Source organism: Amblyomma americanum, chromosome 8, assembly GCF_052857255.1.
Source record: "Amblyomma americanum isolate KBUSLIRL-KWMA chromosome 8, ASM5285725v1, whole genome shotgun sequence".
In the NCBI taxonomy this organism is placed as follows: domain Eukaryota; kingdom Metazoa; phylum Arthropoda; class Arachnida; order Ixodida; family Ixodidae; genus Amblyomma; species Amblyomma americanum.
The window spans coordinates 137,980,609-137,998,453 of NC_135504.1; the positions used below are offsets into that span (position 1 = coordinate 137,980,609).

The 17,845-nt window shown below is 46.3% G+C and overlaps 1 protein-coding gene across 1 annotated transcript in view; it reads right to left on the bottom strand.

Moving 5' to 3' along the window:
• Positions 1-17,845, bottom strand: part of LOC144102085 (uncharacterized) — a 90,980-nt gene that overhangs the window by 5,273 nt on the left and 67,862 nt on the right. The window lies entirely within an intron of this gene.

A 17,845-nucleotide genomic window follows, 5' to 3' on the forward strand; every position in this document is an offset into this window, starting at 1 on the left:
ATGTCCGCGTCAAGTACAAAGGTCCCGGCGTTTTTTCTGCCCCCAGGAAACTCTCATCAATGTCTCGAATCATTAGCTGGGAAATTAATAAGAGAAATCCCGTGGAACAAAGCATGCTAGCCCTTTTGTGGAGTGTGTGGTCGGTGTTGTGTATAAACCCGCTAACATGTTGAAAATTTTACATCGCTGTACAGGCCGTTGTGTTATTGATCGTTTGAAATAGCACCAACCTTCACTGAAGAAAGGAACAGGTTCGAGCCTACCGCTTCACTATAAACAATGCGGAAAAGAAGAAAAGAACAAATGTGAACTAAGGCTTGAAGAAACCGTCATTGTCAGGAAGAGTAAAGACACAATCGCCCGTGAATTGACAGAGGCGCTTCAAATTAGAAAGATTGGGAGAGCATGTGTTAGTATACCTTCGATCATGATGCATAAGAAAGAATGCCATCTCTTATATATGTTTTTGTATCAGCTGATTCACATGTGTCCCCCTTTTTGTTGGCTTAGAAATCGCGGGCCTGCGCAATCGCCTGTTTAATCCACCTGAAACAGGCGGGCTTTCTCTAACCTGTTTTAAGCACCGTCAGCGAAGCATAAGAAAAGGAAGTGAAATAAGAACTACAGGGAAAATTGGATGAAGACAAATCCTCAGAAAAGAGGATCAGCCCAGTGGTAATTCCGCACACCCATAAAGTGGCGCATACCAGAATCATGCCTGTTTGAAGTATAATGTTCCCGTCGCTCTTTCTGTCTCCAGGAAACTCTCATAACGGTGCTGATTGACTAGCATGGAAAGTGATAAGAAAAAAGGTTGTGAAACAAAGCATGCTAACCCTTTTTTTTTGGAGAGCTTGCGGTCGGTTTTGTGTATAGCTTCGCACTGGCTTGCAGAAAAATTTACATCGTTCAAACTGGCCGTTGTATTAATGATCATTTGAAAGAGCAGAAACTGTCCCTGAATAATGGAACAAGTTCAAACCTGCCGCTTCACTGCAAGAAAGTCGAGAAAGAAGAAAAGAATACGTGAACCAAGGCTTGACAAAACTAGGGTTGACCGGAAGAGTAAAGAAACAATCTTGCGTGAATTGATACAGGCGCACCTAATTAGAAAGAGTAGAAGTGCTTAAGAAAAAGTGCAAGTTTTTAGATGTGTTTTAGATTCCACTGATTCACCTGTGTTCCCCCTTTTGCAGCCTTCGAGATCGCGTGCATGAGCACTCACCTGTTGTTTCACTCTCCCCACGAGGCTATTTACGCAAGTGTTTCTAAGGTGAATAAAGTCTTGCAAGTAGCGCATGTCTTTTCGTTCTCCATTATGAGTGCGGTCTTTCTTGCGCTTAAAATCTATATCCTATGCACCAACTTGCTCTGATAAGTGTTTTACTTTGTCCGAAAAACACCTCTGGTGGTTTCAAGCTCAGCATGTTGATTTATGCGGGTGCCCAAATCTTTCTCGCCAATCCGATGTGGCTATAACTGAAGTCACGCCGCATCGTATTCTCTATGGAGCACTGTGCGAAGCATTCAGAAAAGATATCCCACCTTACGCGGCGCGTGCATGGAGTGTTTGTTTCGAGATTTATCTTTGGCTCGTGGTCGGACACTGGCGCTGCCTTCGTCGAAAGTGGTACACGGCCACGATGCCACTGTGCGCGTTGCCAACCGTCTGCTGCGCTTCCAAACATTTGCCAAGATTTTTGTGGCTTTTCCGTTCTCCTATCTCCTCACTGTACACGACCCACTGAGAGCGCGCTCTTCTTTGGTTCCATGCACAGTTTATTCCTCGTTTTTTTTTTTTTTACCATGAACGCATGGTTACAACCGCCTAGCAGAATGATTGGCGTACTTGACTGTATTGACGAGCCAGACTCATCACACTTCTCATGAGACTTGGACGGGTGCACCACTAAGCAGTCTTCGTGTCGCAGTTCAGCATATCAATCAAGAAAGTCCTCATTAGTAGTCTATTTTTACTGAACCCAGATCATTCCATGAAGTCTTACAACCTGCTCTTCATCGTGGAGCCCAAGACCAACTGTCCGCGAAGTCCGAGAACTTCATCCCTCTGCCAGCACTAAAGACCTTGATTTTATCTTCCAGTGGCTACCAGGACACAGCGGCACCGAACCCAATCACCGCGAGGACGAGGCGACGTTAACTGCCCACCACGATGGCTCTTTTGTGTCCATCCCCATTTTGTGGGCAGAGGTAGTTGGAAGGCTTCGTGCACTTGTGCGGGGTCTTGTCTCGTGGGATTCCGGACAGTTTTCGAACTATCGTCTGTGGGCATCACGGCAGCAGCCTTTACAAGATGCCTAATCGTTCCATGTTATTCGTGCAGATCCTCGCGGCTGGTGCTGTTTCGCTTTTTTGCGACTTCGACTCAAGTGCGCCTGCGCAGCCGTCTAGCTTGCGGCACGTGGATGGGACCACCAGTTTGGCTACGGACTGCCATGTCACCCTTGTTGGTTATATACCTGGCGTGCTCCTCTTGGCCCCTGACGGCTTCCCACGTGCCAGTCTGCATCGTCCAATCACCATCGGCCCTTGGTCTACGTCAGCTCTTCCTCAAACTATAAATCAGACCGCACCGGCTTACCGCTTCAGTGGGCAGGACGGCAGCAGCCTTTACAAGATGCCTAATCGTTTCATGTTCTTCGTGCAGGTATGTTACCTCAAGAACGCTCACTGCGTTCGATCTGATGATCGTTGTTTAATGCTGTTTTTCTGCCCACAGAGTTTTCTTGGCCTCTGTTCAAATCCTGTATTTTGCTTCTCTCGCCTTCTACATAGCGGGGACGTTGTACAAAATCCAGGCCCCCTAAACGATCACTCTCAGCTAACCCGTCTAAACATCTTAGTGGGAAGCGGCCAACGCGCGCCATTACTGACTCGTCTTCCGCTCTAGGGGAGGAAGACGTGCTTTCTCAGCTCGCACATCTGCTTGCTGTGTCAAAAACGAATCGCTAGAGCAAAAAAGACGAACTGCGCAACAAGAACACGGACGAAAGGGAGGCAGACACACACTAACGCAGACTTACAACTGCGTTAGTGTGTGTCTGCCTCCCTTTCGTCCGTGTTCTTGTTGCGCCGTTCGTCTTTTTTGCATTATGATCAACCAACTAGCCCGACAAGTCCTGTTGAATCGCTAGAGACATTACAGATATTAAGAAATCTTTTTCCACTCGTCTTGATGATCTTGAAGCTCGTGTCTCATCACTTGAATCATCTGCAACTCCTTCAGCCTCTGTGTCTTTGAACGCTAACCTCCGTTCGGACATTACATACTAAATAAAAACAATTTCTAACTTGGCTGTAAAAAATGAAGACTTGGAAAACCGGTCAAGGCGGAATAATCTTGTTGTACATGGCCTACTAGAGAGTCCTGATGAAGATGGCGACAATTTATTGCCCAAAATCTACAAAGTATTTACTGCCAAGCTTCGCATAGAATGTCCCCGTATTGAGCGTTGTCATCGCATCGGCAGACCCAGTGATGGACGTACACGTCCTGTTATACTAACGATCCTTGATTTCAGTGAGAAGATTCTTGTCATGAAGAACCTATCTAAACACAAAGGGGAAAATTTTTACATCACTGCGGATTTCTCGGCGAATGTCCGAGCCCTTCGTAAGAAAATATCAATGCATCTCACTCGCTTCGTAACGGTGGTGCAAAGACGAGGCTTCGGTACGACCATGCTTTCATTGATGGTGTCAGGTACACATAGGATGAAGCCTCGAGTGGCTTGAAACGGGACCCCCATCACAATGTGTCCGAATCTTCTGAGCTTCCTTCGTTATCCAGTCACGTGGCCACCGAATCTACTGAGCCTCCTTCGTTACCCCTTCACGACGCAAGCGAACCTACTGAGCTTCATTCGTCACCCCGTTGACAGTTACCTAGCTCTCCAACCAGTCTCGTTGTCTTAAATCTTAACGCTAGAAGCATCTCAAACAAACTCCCCGATCTTCTCCCACTTGTGTCCTCCCATGACCCTCACATATTGGCAGCACTGAAACCTGGCTGCACGCTGACATATATGACTCTGAATTTACCCCACCTGTACATCTTTTTGGTTACAGGCGCGAAAACAGACACAACAGAAAGTAGAAAGACGGGACGGGCGCTCCGTCCCATCCTTCTGCACTGTGTTGTGTCTGTTTTCGCGCCTGTAACCAAAAATATGTACAGTTACCAACTTGCCCAGCAAGACGTCCTTTTAAATTACCCCACCTGGTTACCTTGCTATCCTCGCCGACAGGCATGATGGCAAAGGCGGTGGTGTAGCTTTACTTCTTCGGTCATATATTAGATTTTTCATCCTACCCGCTCCTTGCAAAACTGAGTCAGTTTGGTGCAAGCTTTATTTAGAAAAACAGACTGTTATTATCGGCGGTTTTACTGACCCCCCGGGACCCCTGTTGATGTTTTGCACTCTGTTAGCCACTTCATACATAGTCTTTCAGTACCAAACATCATCTTCATCGGTGATTTCAAAGTGCCTCGTATTCACTGGCCATCGTTGTGTTATTCTGGCCGTGATGCTTCTTTACCAAAAAGAGTGGCTAGATCTCTCGCTCTCTCTTGGACTCACACAAATAGTTACGTTTCCTACCAGACTGAATTCGCTGCTAGACTTAATCTTCCTAAGCCCTAATCGGATAGAGACCGGCGTTCAGTGTACGGTTGTCTGTGGTATTTCCGACCATGAAGCAGTTCTCCTTACCCTGTCCCGCTTCACTAGTAACCCACAGTGCATGTTCACGTCATTTCTGGATTTCCATCATGCTGACGATAACGCCGTAATCGACTAACTGGCCGAGTGCTTCGACTCCTGCGCGCTCAGGCGTGACGGCGATGTTAATGATCTTGTTGAATATTTTGAAAAGATTGTTATACTTTGCATTAAACTGTTTGTTCCCTTCAAAACGAAGTAACGAAATCCTACTCTCCCTTGGATTAATCGCGATGTTTTGCAGATGTCACATCGTGTGTCTCGGCTGAGGCGCATGGCAGGTACCAATAACCCTGATGCTGTTGCTCGATTTCAAGCTGCGAAAAATGAACTACGTAATAGAATGCACTCTGATAGAGATTTCAATTTTCGCTTTCAGCTCCAAGGGCTGCTTAGAGAAAACCCTCGTAAATTTTTGCGCTCGGTTCTACTCTCCAGCACTTCATCCACCTCATTCGTTATTACTGGAGAAATTTCACTGACCCTGCTCAAATATCTGATGCATTTAATGTTTTCTTTCATTCTGTTTTTGCACGTGATAATAACATGATTCCATCTTTCAGTCTTCCTACTCATGATCGTTCTATCTCTGATAACACGGTTAGCACTAAGTGCGTTTTAAATCTTATGTTGCTCATTGACTAAAAAAAATGCGCTGGATCGGACAGTATCGCAAACACCTTCCTTGAACGTTATTTCCTTTGGTCATGTCGATATCTCTCGATTATTTTTCTAAAATCTCTTTCTACGGGTGTCGTCCATTTCTCATGAAAGCTTTCCAATGTATTCCTGCTCTATAAATACGGCAAGAAACACCTTCTTTCTTACTATATGCCAATCTTTTTAAGTGCATATTCATGTAAGATCCTAGAGCACATTATTTATAAACACATTATGGAATTTCTTGAAGCAACTGATCTTCTATCAAAGGTTCAACACGGGTTTTGAAAGGGATTTAGTACAGTGACTCAGATAACCGAATTTGCGCATGACATTCTTCTCAGCGTAAATGCCGGTAACGAAATCGACGCCATATTCATCGATTTCTCAAAAGCTTTTGACACGGTCCTTCACTCTACACTGTTATGAAAACTAAAAGTCATTCTCAATAACTCTCAACTCGTTGATTGGACTGCCGATTTCCTCTCGCACCGCTCCAGTCTCTTCGCTTCAATTTCGTCGATTCTTCATTAGCTGATGTAACCTCAGGTGTTCCCCAGGGCTATGTCCTTGGCCCTTTGTTGCTTTTACTCTATATTAATCATTTGCCTGACAGTATAACCTCAAATATCCGTCTATACGCCGATGATTGTGTATTGTACCACACTATTAACTCTGTCAATGATCACTTCCTTCTGAATCAGTCTTTTTGGCATGTTTTGTGACTGGTGCAGATGAAAATGACGTGGCAGATGAAAATCAATTTGAGAAAAACAGTTGTGATGTCTTTCAGCAACCGCCTATCATCTTCTAATTACGATTATTCATCCCTGCAAAGGGTACATGAATATAAATATCCCGGTGTTATTTTTTCCCACAATATAACACGATCAAAACACATCGATCACATCACAGCTGAAGCTCTTAAAATGGTAGATTACGATTACTTGAGGCGCAGAGTACGGATGCTCCTAAAGAGACCAAATTGCTCATGTACAAAACTCTAATTCGCCCTATTCTTGAATACGCTTCAAATGTTTGGAATCCATATAAGCAGTGTGAAATTAACCAAGTAGAATCTGTACAACGAAAAGCTGTAAGGTTTATTTTCCGCAGCTGCGACTTTCACTTTTCACCCTCATCTGCGATGTCTTCCCTAAACTTAAATCCGCTCGCATCCCGCCGGAAAAGTGAGTCCTTAAAACTTCTTCACTCAATAGTGCATTCTGCTAATTGCCTTTCAGAGGGCAAGCATATCTCGTTTTCAAAATCATCTGTAACCAGGAGCCATCACGATCTTACTATCCAACTTTTTTTGCCCATACTAACGCTTTCAAATACAACTTTTTTCCGCGTACCGTGGATAGTTGGAACTCTTTGTATGGCAATATTCGTGCATTATCAATTTCGGATTTTGCGTCGGCAGTTGAGTCGTAGCATTGTATGGTGTTGTGTTGAGCGTTTATATCTGTAAATTCTTGTCATGCACCCTTTTAAGCGTTGAATTGCACCACATCATATGTAACCACTCCTGATCGCTAGAATTGGGCTGCAGTATTTTCAAATAAAAAAATAAACTACATTTCCTGGGCCAGACCTGTTGGTGTGGCTTACATCCGGCTTACCACGACATGAAGAAACTTTGCTGGGTTGCTTGTGGCTCGGTGTAGCTGTCACGAACCATTACTCCTTTGTAATCAGTATCGTTAATAACCCTGCCTGTGCCATCTGTGGGTGCGACGAGACAATAGTGCACATTCTTTGCGAATGCCCTGCCTACAGCGCTGAAACCCCGACTCTCTGCCGTGCATTGGAACTTCTAAGTACACGCCAGCTGACTGAGATGAAGATTCTTTGCCACTCTCCGCGGCGATCGTAGGGTGGGAAGGCCTCCCAGGCCCTGCTCCGCTTCTAGTGGACATCTGCCTCACGATAGGCCGTGACATCACTGCATTCTTACGACTTTGCACATGAATTCTATTTTCTGTTACCCCATTTTGTTCTTCACCTTTATATTCCCTCTCAGCCCTTCGTCCAGTGGCGCGTAGCAAACCACTTCCTTCTTCTGGTTGACCTCCCTGCCTTTCGTTCTCCTGTTCTTCCTCCTCCGCCTCCTCTTTCTTGGGTAATCTCTAGGGACAATTCCTTGTGTGAACGTTTCTTGGACTGCAAGTCCTCTATTCGTATTTCTTTACTCTCCCATGCCTTCCTTTGCTTTCTCATTATGTGAGCCTTTGATTTTGCTTCATTCGGTCTCCGCAACGTCTCACTGCATCGACAAAATGAATGTCCTCCGCGCGTTTTAAAAGGCAGCCCTAATTTCATCAGGAAAGTACCGCACAAGCACTCTTATGCCCTTTACGCACAGCAGGCAACTAGCTCGTTCTCTGCTCGTGCACGGTTTAGACTTGTCTCGTGAATTATGTCAGCGGCCTCGTGTTGTGGCACTTCTGTTTCGTGCGCGTGGTCGTTTTCCACTAGTATATTGACTTTGGTTTAAATTTTCATTATTGTTTGTTTTATGTCAGGTAAGTCTATTGGCACAATTCCGCCACTACCCATTGCTCGCAAACTCGGGTGCTTATGAAAGTCCTTAAAACAGGAGCTATAACTATACTTCTAACTGTACCTCTCGGGCATAAATACAAGTAGTTGGGCTTGTTGATTCGTTAGCGCCTTAATCTCCAGCGCCGCACGTGAGGCAAAGACGAATTAAGGAATAAGATACAACGAGCATGGACTAGAAGCGTCGGTAGTCTTCGCTTGTCGCGTTTTCTTTCTGCGTCTTTGCCTAGTCTGGGGCGCTGAGCCTCGACACATTCCACATTTATTTCTTCCGCTAAATAACACGTAGCCAGCGACGTCATTTTTTGTTTTTTATTTACGAGTCAATTAACTATTTACCCGCACTATAGGCCTCGATGCATTGAACGTATGGGCTTCAGTGCAAGCTACGCTAGCACTCAGCATCCACCTTTCTTTCTTTCCTTCTTTCTTTCCATCTTTCTTTCTTCTTTTCTCTCTTTCTTTGTTTCTTTCCTACTTTCTTTGTTTCCTTCTTCCTTTCTTTCTTTTTCTCTTTCCTTGTTTCCATTTTCTTTCTTCCTTTCTCTCTCTCTTTCTTTCTTTCTTTCTTTCTTTTCTTTCTTCCTTCCTTTCTTTCTCTCTTTCTTTCTTTTCTTTCTTTATTTCCTCCTTTCCTGCTTTCTTTATTTCTATCTTTTATTCAGACAAGCTTGGACTGAGCGTAAAAGCAAACTCGGCACGGGTAATTTCATTCTAGCTATGGACAACAAGAATTAATTTAAATATTTCGTTCATCTTCCGTAAATATTTGTTTAAGAAAGAGGGGCATGCATGAAAATCGGTATATGCTTCCCAAGGAGCAGTGGTCAGTGGTGGCGCTGCATTTTCATTAGATATCAAGTGCATGCACTCTTTCCCGCCGGCTCATGGTCAGAGCGCCATATTTCGACTTGGGAACGCACAAGATTGTAATGGTACGCGATGCAAGCGAACAAAAAGTAGCTTCCTTCGTCTTGTTCAAACACAATGCCCGTGGGGGCAGCGGCCATTGCGCCTCTTGGGCGCTGTTGTGCCCCATGCACGGCATGAGAGCGATTTTATGCGGACCTTCAACCTAGCTTCCTTTCCTATCGAGCTGTGCTCGTAACGGAAATGGCGTCTTTTTTCAATGGAGTCTCTTTTAAAGTGGAGGTATTAAGAGGGCCATGAAGGCGAAAACGGTTCGGCGCCTCTGTCTGCTAACCGCCGGAGGTAGCAGATGCTGTATAGGAGAATTTTCCTCTCTGCACTTGCGCCCTGGCAAAAGCCGCCGCAGACTGCGGACTAATAATCACTCATAAAAAACCGCAATGTCTGATAAGAAAATGACCCGGACAACAGCAGGCCTACGCACAAACCAGACAGACTCCCAAGGTGAGCTGCGTGCAAAAAATGACGCTTGCGAGAGGTAAGACAGTTTTAGCTGTGCGTCCGCAACGGCTTAGCGGACGCAAAGAGCTTGCGGGAACGGTAGTGAGCATGCGCTGAACGCAAGCGCGAACCCTGCGTCTTGCGTACGTAGGCAAGCCAGCGGACTTTGCGCTGCGGCGTTCGAGTGGCTCGCGTGGTAACGTTGACACCATGGCGGCGCCCTGCCCGCGCCCTTCGGACCAAATCGCCGCTGTATTTTTGTACGCGACAGCTCGCTCTAAACAGCTGTATTTCCTTTCATTTTGCGCATTCTCACCATTCCGAAATGATATAAGTGAGAAATGGTCGCCGTTTTTTAAATAAATTGACGCTTTCTGATAAACTGATAAAAGCCGCCGCGGTGGCTCAATGGTTAGGGCGCTCGACTACTGATCCGGAGTTCCCGGGTTCCCGGGCTGCGTTTTTATGGGGGAAAAACGTTAAGGCGCCCGTGTGCTGTGCGATTTCAGTGCACGTTAAAGGTCCCCAGGTGGTCGAAATTATTCCGGAGCCCTCCACTACGGCACCCCTTCTTCCTTTCTTCTTTCACTCCCTCCTTTATCCCTTCCCTTACTGCGCGGTTCAGGTGTCCAACGATATATGAGACAGATACTGCGCCATTTCCTTCCCCCCCAAAAACCAATTATTATTATTATTATTATCACGCGATAGCTCGCTCTAAACAGCTGTATTTCCTTTCATTTTGCGCATTCTCACCAATCCGTAATGACATAAGCGAGAAATGATCGCCGAGAAATGGTCGGCAGCGACGGTGGTGAAAGCACGCCTACCTTATCTATTCCTTTCTCGGCTTACAGGTTGGTAAAACAAATTTCTTCTACTTAACGTTTTGTCGGTTACCACCGCCGCTGCTGCTCTGTTCCTTACTATGACCGTAGTTTTCGCTAGGCTCTCCTTGCTGGTGTTGCGCGAAAGTTTTCTCTTTTGAAATGTGTATGTGCAATAGTTGTACCAAAGGCCATCATGGCAGAGATATTCCGTTCCTGGGAACAATGCCTACCAAGCGAAGGACGCGCCATCAACTGTGTCGAAAATAAGTACACGTATCATCTTGGTGATTGCTCTGGAATTTATGAGTCAACATATAAGTGCAAAGGCGAGGAAGGCGTAAGACGTGGCGAAGTCCAGATTGTTGCGAAACAAAAGCAGAAGACTGTGAAAAATTCAGTATGCAACCTGAACTTGCTTGCTGTTTAGCCGGTATATTGGAAAAGCTTGATTCTCTCGCTGGCCTACCTGTGCAAGTCGATGAAGTGAAGCTTTCAATTGAACTAATGTAAAAAAACATGATGACATAGTCGAGCGACAGGTTCAACATGATAAGGAAATCTGGAGTTTGAAGAAACATGTAAATGCTCTTGAGACGAGCTCCGATGCTAATGAGATTCACTCCTTGAAAATGACAGTGCACGACCTCGAATGGCGTAGTAGAAAGCTGAACCTTGAGGTGCACGGCATAAAAGTGACTAAAGATGAGAACCTGATGGAAAAGATAAATGATGTAGCAAACTCCGTTAACTTACCAGAACTCACACTGAATGATGTTGAAACTATGCACAGACTTCCGTCAAAGGCAGGAAAGGTACCCGGGATCATTGTGCGTTTTTCACGATACTCAATGCGTGACATGTGGTTTCAAAAGCGGACAGCTATAACAGATGCCAAGTCGGAGGTTTCAGTGGCAGAGAATATGGTGGTTCAAAGTCGCGAGCTGCTGCGCTATGCAAATGGTTGGGCAGATGATAATGGTTACAGCTTCGCTTGGCACCGGAATGGAAAAGTGTTAGAAAAAAAGAACGTGGTACGGCGATTGTCATTCATTGCGAAGCAGATCGTGACAAACTGTGAAGCAAGTAATTTGTGTTGAAAGGCGGTATAACTTTTTTTTCAATGGCATCCCTTTTTACTGATCCAGTCGATTTGTGTGACTTCAGTAGTTACACTAATTGTAATAACTCGCAATGTTGCACCACCATTCATTTTAATCTGAGATCTGGTCGAAACAAGCATGACGAAATTGACTGTTTTTTTCGCTGAAATGCAAACACGCTTTAATGTTGTTACGTTTTTGGAAACGGTTTGCCTGTGTAGAGGATGTTTATGTCATTCCAACATACAAGTGTTACTATGTGAACCATCCTGCTAGAAGAGGAGGAGGTGTTTCTATGTTAGTTTCAAATCATTTGGAATCCGAAATGCTTTCGAAAATTGTTGTATAACACCCTGTTCTGAAGTGCTTACAGTCAGTTCTGGCACGCGAATATTTTCTGTATGCATGCTATCGGCCACCCTGCCGAAGTTCTGCTGATTTCTTTTCATTTTTAGATTCCTTCTTAGAATTGGTCAACATGAACCAATATCAGTTAATATTAGGTGGTGACCTTAATATTGATATTCTAGCCAATAGTATAACCGCAATAGAATTTAAGAGCGTGCTAAACGTTCATTCCTGTGAAAATGTTATCATGTCACCCACACGGACTTCCTCAGAATCTGAAACGCTCTTAGACCTCTTCATCACAAACTTTAATCCAGAAACCCTAAATCCGGTACTATCAGTCGCGCTATTAGCGATCACTTGCCAATATTTATAGCTGTCAATATGAGCCTCAATTCTAAGCGACAACTAGAAAGATCATCTTCCCGACTTATCAACGGTCGAAAATTATGTGAGTTTAAGCAGCGCTTATCTATCGTTAGCTGGGAAGACGTTTTTGCAGGAATCGACCCTGATGAAGCATATTGTCACGACCTGAGGAGCCGTGCAGGTAGGCGTCGGGGAGAACCCAGGACTGAGAGCTTTTAATTAGAGAGCCAGTGTCCAGGCCACAGAGCCAGAGCGCCTCGAGATCCAACCACCGCTTCGTCGTCATTTCGATTAAGTGTGGAGGCCACGCGGCGCGTTAGGCACGTGGCATTATCCCCCCCCCCCCACCCCCCGCGAAAGCAAACATCGTCTCGATGTGCAGTGGGTTATGTACAGGGAGAGAAGAAGGAAAAAAATGGTTTATGTACAGGGAGAGAAGAAGGGAAAAAAACGAAAAATAGGGGTGAGGTGAACTATACATCTGGCGCTAGTTGAGAGGTGAGGAGAGTCAAGTTCGCATGCGGGGTAAGAAGATAGAGGAGACAGAGTGCACACAGCGCTAAGTCACGCGAAAAGTACGGTTTTAGGCGCGCAGCATGAACGACTCCAGGCCGTCGACGCTGACGGCCGGCGACCACAGTTTCATCGGGAACAACTTCGTAGATGACGCTGTTCAGGCGGCGCAGGACTTTGTACGGGCCGAAAAACCTATTAATAATCTTTTCGCACAACCCCTTGTGGCGCACGGGTGTCCACACCCATACCTGGTCACCCGGCTCGTAGTGCACGTCCCTGTGCCGAAGGTTATAGTGTCGAGCATCGACGGATTGCTGGTCCCTGATGTTCAAGCGGGCCAGCTGGCGGGCTTGCTCCGCTTGTTCCACGAAGTGGCCTGCTTCAGGGGTTACTTCTGCATCGCCGTATGGAAGCATCGCGTCCAACATCATGGGGACCTCTCTACCATAGACGAGACGGAACGGGGTAAACTGGGTGGTTTGCTGCGTCGCTGTATTATTTGCGAAGGTGACGTTCGGCAAGATCTCATCCCACGTTTTATGTTCAACGACAACGTACATCGATATCGTGTCCGCTAATGTTTTTTGAGCCGTTCCGTTAGACCATTGGTTTGGGGATGATACGTTGTTGTTGGTCGATGAGCTATATGGCTAAGCGTTAAGACGTCACGTAAGATCCGGGCTGTAAACGACTTGCCTCGGTAAGTAATGGTGGTCGATGGGGCGCCATGTCTAAGCACGATGCCGTGCATAAAGAAGTGGGCAACTTCGGCGGCAGTACCTCACGCAAGGGCCTTCGTTTCAGCGTAACGGGTCAAGTGGTCTGTGGCGACTACGATCCACTTGTGGCCGGTCGACGAACGAGGGAATGGCCCCAGAAGGTCCATGCCGACTTTGCCGAATGGTATTTGTGGCGGCTCGATGCACTGAAGCAGTCCGGGAGGCTTGAGCGCCAGTTTTTTCCGACGCTGGCTTTGGCGGCATGTCCGGACATAACGCTTGACGCTTGCAGGCAGCTGTGGCCAGTAGCAGTTCTGCCGGATTCAGGACAAACTGCGTGTGACACCAAGGTTGCCGGAAGTCGGTCCATCACGGCAGGCGAGAGAACTTCATCCCGTAAATCAGACGGTATGACAAGCAGGTAAGTTGTCGGACTGGAAGTAGAGTTCCTTTCATAAAGCACCCCGCTCCGGAGGCAGAACGATGATATCCCACGAACCAGGTACCGTGGTATCTCAGGGTGCCCACCATCGAGATGTTCTATGAGCAGACGCAGCTTGGCGTCAGCACGCTGTCTGGAAACGAGATCCGACGTGCTGACCGCTCCAAGGAAGTGATCTATAGTCGATTGTTGTTGTTGTTGTATGGGGTTTTATGGCGCATAAGCAACTATGGCTATCATGCGCCAAACACAAGGTTAGATGATGCTATGTCAAGTGTACAGAGGTTACATTATAATAGATTTAAAACACTGGCTTTCTTTAGAAACTTACAAACAAGTGAAAATTCGACGAGTGTTTGCTCGCCTAAAAGCAATGCGGGATGAAATGGAATGTGTTCATTGTAAAATACCGTAAAAACTTTTTGTCTAAGTTCTTCGAGATGCGAACAAGAAATTAAAATGTGATTTACTGTGAGCTCTTCACCACACATTTCACACACAGGTTTGTTTTTTTTTTGTTAATAAGAAGTTATGGGTGATGTGTGTGTGACCTATGCGTAAACGACATAAAATTACTTCGATAAAACGCTCTTTATGGTGGCATGATTTCCATTCTTTTATAATGGGCTTTATGGTATGCAGCTTGTTGTGTCCTTCATTTTCCCAAGAAGCTTGCCACTTGTCTCTTAGTCTGCTATGCACTAACTTCATGTAATCCCTAGGAGGCAAATTCACATGTTTTATTTCCATGGTTCTGGTTTGTGCAGCACACATGTCGGCTCTCTCATTGTCCTGAATGCCAACGTGACTGGGAACCCAGCACAATTTTATAACATGTTTTTGTGTTGTGACCTTTACTATATTATGTATGATGCTTCCAATCAGTGGCTCCGTGGCATTTTTAGAGTTTAATGCTGTAAGGACGCTCAGTGAATCTGTATAGATGATGCTGTTTTTGATGTTTTCATTTGTTATTTTTTGCACCGCAACACTAATAGCATAACACTCCGCGGTGAAAACTGTAGCACATGAGGGAAGTCGTACTGCATTTTCATTTTTTCCTTGTATTACTGCGCTTCCTACATGAGCAGGAGTTTTTGACCCGTCAGTATAAAATGGAGTGTAATTTCTGTATTTTTCTTGTAGTGCTAGATATTCTTGTATTATCAGGTCGTGTGGTGTACAAGTTTTCCTGAGGCGTGTTAGTGTGACGTCACACACTGTGGGAAGAGTGTACCATGGTGGTAGCGCTTCGCATCTTGGGGCAATATTTTTAATTTCATTTAGTATGTTTAGTGCTTGGCATTTTTCTTCGAAGCGCAAGAGCAACGGCTTAATTGCGTGAGGCTTGTTGTTGAAGAGTATTCTGGATGGGCATTTCGTGACGATTGAGTAACAGAGATGTTTGGGGTGAGAAAGGATTTTGAGGATGTATGTACAAGTTATTGCAGTTCTTCGATCTTCTAAGGAAGGTTCATTCGTTTCCACATACAGACTTGCTATTGGTGAAGTTCTGTAAGCACCAGAAGACAACCTTAAACCAAGATTGTGGATAGGATCTAGTCGTTTTATGTAGGACGGTCTTGCTGAGCCATATACTATGCACCCATAGTCTAACTTAGAGCGAACCAGAGAACGATATATATGTAATAGGCATGCCCTATCAGATCCCCAGCGTTTTCTTGACAGTAGTTTTAGCACATTGAGGGCTTGGGAAGCTTTTTTCTTTAAGGTGTTTATATGTGGCAAGAAAGTGAGCTTTTTATCGAAAGTTATCCCTAGAAATTTATGCTCTTGTTTGACAGGTAATTGGGTTCGGTTTAGATATATTGTGGGGTTGGCCTGTAGGCCTCGTCTCAAAGAGAACAGAACCGCTACTGTTTTCTGAGGGGAAAATCTAAATCCGTTTCTATCTGCCCAGGTAGCCAGTTTATTTATTGTTATTTGTATCTGTCGCTCACAGGTGGGTATGCTGGATGACGTGCATGCTATTTGGAGGTCGTCTACGTAAACAGAGTACATTATGGATTTTGGGATTACTTTTCCTATTGAGTTCATTTTGATGATGAATAAGGTCGTGCTGAGGATGCACCCCTGGGGTACGCCAGTTTCTTGTGTAAAAGTGTTGGAGAAGGTTGCACCTAGGCGGACTCGGAACGTGCGGTTGGTTAGGAAGTCATTCAAACAGCTCAGCATCCTGCCGCGGATACCTAGGTCCGCTAGGTCACGGAGGATACCGAACCTCCACGTGGTATCGTAAGCATTCTCCATGTCGAAGAAGACCCCGATACAGTGCTGGTTGTGGATGAACGCTTCCCGAACTGTGTTCTCAAAGCGAACGATGTGATCGGTTGTGGAACATGTCTTTTTAAAACCGCACTGGTGTATATCTAAAAGTTGCCGGGACTGAAGTATAAAGGTTAGTCTGATGTTTAGAATGCTTTCCAATGATTTTGCTATACAGCTAGTGAGTGCTATTGGCCTGTAACTGGTGGGAGTAGTTGGTGGCTTGCCAGGTTTTAGGAAGGGTACTATGATTGCTTCTTTCCATGCTTGGGGGATTTCTCCACTCATCCATATTTTATTGAAAAATTTTAGGAGAGCCTCTATGGCAGTCTCAGAGAGGTGAGCAAGCATGGCATAATGTATATTGTCTGGGCCTGGTGCTGTCATTTTACCGGATGTTAGTACTGTGTTTAGTTCCTGCATTGTAATAACCTGATTGTAGTCTTCGTGTATGCATGTTCCAAAGGGAAGTTTTTGTTTTTCTACAATTGTTTTGTGTCTTGGGGAGTAGGTTCGACGGGAACGCATGACAGGCTATCAGAGTCGGTGTGTTTCCGACCAGACTTATAGGTGACGGTGAAATTGAATTTTTGCAGGCGTAATGCCCAACCTGCAAGGCGGCCGCAAGTGTCCAAATTTTTCAGCCAGCACAGCGGTAGGTGGTCGGTGACGACGCCAAACGGTCTGCCGTACAGGTATGGGCGGAACTTAGCTGCTGCCCGGACTACCGCTAAACATCTTTTTCGGTGGTTGAGTGGCTCAACTAAGCGCGCGACAGTGCGCGGCAGGCATAGGCAATTACTTTGTCGACATAGTCTTGCCGCTGGACGAGAACGGCGCCAAGACCGACGTTGCTCGCATCCGTATGTACCTCTGTGTCGGCATCTTCGTCGAAATGTGCTAGGATTGGCGGCGATTGGAGTCGGCCTCTAGAGAGAATACTCTAGAGTAACTCTAGAGAGAATACTGGCACGTGGGGGCACCGTAACGTTATCGTCGGTGACTCGCAGGACGGACCGAGAACCCTGCTGCGTCGGCATTCCTGTGGCAATTTCGGTATAAAACGTCACCAACTATTCGGGATGTCTATTATAGCACCGTGCTCGCGAAGAAAGTCGATGCCGAGGATGACATAGCGAGATAATTCACGCACAACAAGAAAAGTGGCGACGAAGGTGCAGCCTCGAACCGTAACCCGGGCCGCACACATACCTAGCGGTGCGAAAACATGACCGCCGGCCGTACGTAGGTCGGGGCCTTCCCACGGTGTCGTCACTTTTTTCAGGGCAGTTGCAAGCCTTACGCTAAGGATGGAGTAATCTGCGCCCGTATCGACAAACGCGCTGACTTCCTTAGTGTCGACGAGAACAGAGATGTCCAAGGAGATCTTCAGAGCGATCTGTCGATGGCTGTTGGGAGTGACTCAATTGGTGCGACGGCGGAAGCTGGTCGGCGACTGGGGCGGCGGCGTCAGGGCGATTCGGGTGACGTGTCGGGGAAAACTATGCGGCGATGCGGCGTTAGACGTCGGGGCGAGTCGATGGGTGCGGCGGTGGAAGCTTTGCGCGGATCGGAGTTCGGCGGCCTCGCGTCCAAAGGTCGCCGGAGCTAATTTTCCCGATGAGGGCTTGAGGAACCACGTTGTGCCGAGGCATAACGGGACTGAGAAGGCGAAGACCGCCGTGGAGAAGGCTAGCGCAACTCGCGGCGGGTAGACGGGCGGCGGGGAGGAGGCAGGGAACTACGCTGGCGGGCGACAAACTCGCCGATGTCCTGAGGGTGCTCTCCGGGTCGTGGACGGAGACTGTCCAGAAAAAATCCGCGTAGACCCATTTCGCGATATGGGCACCGCCGGTAGAGATGGCCGGCTTCGCCACAGTGGTAGCAAAGCGGGCGT